Raw genomic sequence first — 2,781 nt, 5'->3', positions numbered from 1 at the left:
AATAAATTATTTTTAACTATAGTCATCCTACAGTGTGCTATGAAATACTAGAACTTATTCCTCATATTGAGCTATAATTTTGTATCCTTTAACCAACCCGTCTCCATCCCCAGCTCCCCTCACCTTCCTCAGACTCTAGAAATCACTACTCTTCTCTTTACTTCTATGAGATCAACTTTTTTAGCTTCCAGATATGAGTGAGAATATGCAGTATTTATATTCCTGTTCTCGACTTACTTCACTTAACATATAATGTTCTCCAGGCTCATTCGTATTTCCTTGTGAAGGACAGAATTTTATTCTTTTTCATGGCTGAATAGTATTCCATTGTGTATATGGACCACATTTTCTTTATCCACTCATCTGTTGATGGACACTCAGGTTGATTCCGCATCTTGGCTATTGCAAATAGTGCTGAAATAGACATGGGGGTGCAGATATCTCTTTGATATACTGATATCATTTCCTTTGGATGTGTACCCAGTAGTGGGATTGTTGGACCATATGGCATATAGTTCTATTTGTAGTTTTTTGAGGAACCTTCATACTCTTCTCTACAGTGGCTGGACTAGATTACATTCCCATCTGCCATGAATGGGGATTTCCTTTGCTCCACATCCTTGCCGACTTTTGTTATTTTTTGTCTTAATAGCCATTTTAACTGGGGTGAGATGATGATATCTCATTATGATTTTGGTTTGCATTTCCTCGATGAATAGGGATGCTGAGTATTTTTTCATGTTTGTTGGACCTTGCTTGTGTTTGATCCCATAGTGCTTGTTATTCATTTGTATACTAATTAATTCTTTCAATGAATATTTATTGAACACATAATATGTGCTGGAAATGTGGGGAAGACCCACACAATAAAGGTGAAGAAACTTTACCCTCAGTGTGTTTACTCAGGCTGGAGGTACCACCAAAATGCCCTGGAAGTACAAAGAAAGGGCCGATAAATCAGTCTGTGGGCGGTGAAGGCTTCTCAGAGGAAGTGGCTGGAGCGGAAGTTGGAAGGAAAGGTTGACACACGTGTCGCACAGACTTTACCACTTTCTCTCCTTGGTTAACATGGCTTCCCCCACTTCAGGCCCTAGGAAGTTCGAAGTATTTTCCTCTCCAGTGATCTGGGGAACAGTCCAGTTCCTGGTGTTGAACTCTGAAGTAGAGAGTTATGATAGAGACAATGAATCGGCTCTCACCTTTAGCCATGTGAAATTCAAAGAATAAGCAGAGGAAGCCTGTCTTCCATGAGAGGAAGAACAGAAGAAAGATACAGGACCCCGAGAGAAGGGGAGGGAGAGAAATCAGGGAGCTGGGAACCTGGGGCTTTTTTAGTTCATCAAAGGTCCAACTGAACTTCACTTTCTTTGGCTCACTGTATGACTTTATCACACGTTTAACTTCCCATCAGGGCTACTTCAGGAGGATTTCTGGTCCTTAAAAGCAGAAGAGCCTTGGTTATATCAGAAGTTTAATACCAGTGGTTGAACCAAGAGACCCCTGGTTGGACTGACTGTGGCATCCAGGTGGAACAGAACTGGTGAGGACTCTCAGTGCAGGTGGGGAAGCCATTAGTAGTTGCACTGAGAGTCTCTGACAAGGTAGGGCACATCCCCTCCGAATGCAAAGTGAAAGTCAAATGCAAGAGCGTGGGTGTGTTGGATATTGGACGCTCTTTGCAGCTATAAGCAACGTGGAGTAACTCTCTATCAATGACTACCATGTGCCCTTGGATAAAACACTTCGCTTCCTTGATGTTCATATCCATAAAGGTGTCATCTATGATATTAACTGGGCATCTATGGTAAAGAATGATAATAATAATAGCTATAATTTGTTGAGAACTTGTTTTATGTTAGTAATTGTGCTAAGAGCTTTACATGCTTTACTTCATTTAATCATTGCAAATTTCCTATCAAGTAGATACAATGCTTTTTCCATTTTACAAAGGAATAAGCTAAAGCTAGAAGAGTTCAAGTTCCCTGCCCAAGGTTACACAACTAGTAAGTGGTAGAGCTAGATTTGAAGCAGGCTTCTAATCTTCCAAACCATCTTCTAAACCATGAATAATAGTTATTTTATTTTCAGACTCTCCTTTACTCTTGATTTCAAGTAGGTAATCCTCATGTAATGTTTTTCCTAAAGATTTACCTGTTCTTTAATGTTTCCTTTAGACTTTAGACCAGAGGGGTCAGAAAACTTTCTGTAGAGAGCCAGACAGTTCATGTTCTAGGCTTTAAGAGACGTGTTGCAACTACAGTACTCAACTCTGCCTTGTGGTGCTACAGCAGCCACGGCAACGCAAAAAACAAATGAGCATGGCAGTGTTCCAATAAAACTTTATTTATTGACCCTGGGATTTGTGTCACATGTAGTTTTCACATGTCAAGAAACATTATTCTTTTGATTTTCTTTTTAACCATTTAAAAATGCTTAGCTCATACCTTGTACAAAGACAGGTCGGTTATAGTTTGCGAACCCTTGCACTATGGCTCCAGAAACATTCTATTTTTTCTCCCTCAGAAAGTCTTTTTCACTCTGCCTCAGACGCCATCTTTGTTTCCTGATTAGTTTTTCCGTCTCAAGACTGACTTTCAAACCCAGAGCCTTAGATTAATAATCAATGCGTATTCTCCTTGGTCTTCATCTCCTGTCCTTTGCCTATTCCTATTGCCTATTCCGTGTTTTCTTAGACCATATGCAAGTTTTGTTTTTTTTTTTTTACCTGTAATTTATTTCCAACTCCCATTTTCTTTTATTTCACTCCATAACAATCTCTTG

The sequence above is a fragment of the Propithecus coquereli genome, unplaced genomic scaffold (genome assembly GCF_000956105.1).
Source record: "Propithecus coquereli isolate 6110/MARCELLA unplaced genomic scaffold, Pcoq_1.0 Scaffold177, whole genome shotgun sequence".
NCBI classification, from domain to species: Eukaryota; Metazoa; Chordata; class Mammalia; order Primates; family Indriidae; genus Propithecus; species Propithecus coquereli.
The sequence above is the reverse complement of the archived record's forward strand: the minus strand, read 5'-3'. Positions refer to the sequence as shown.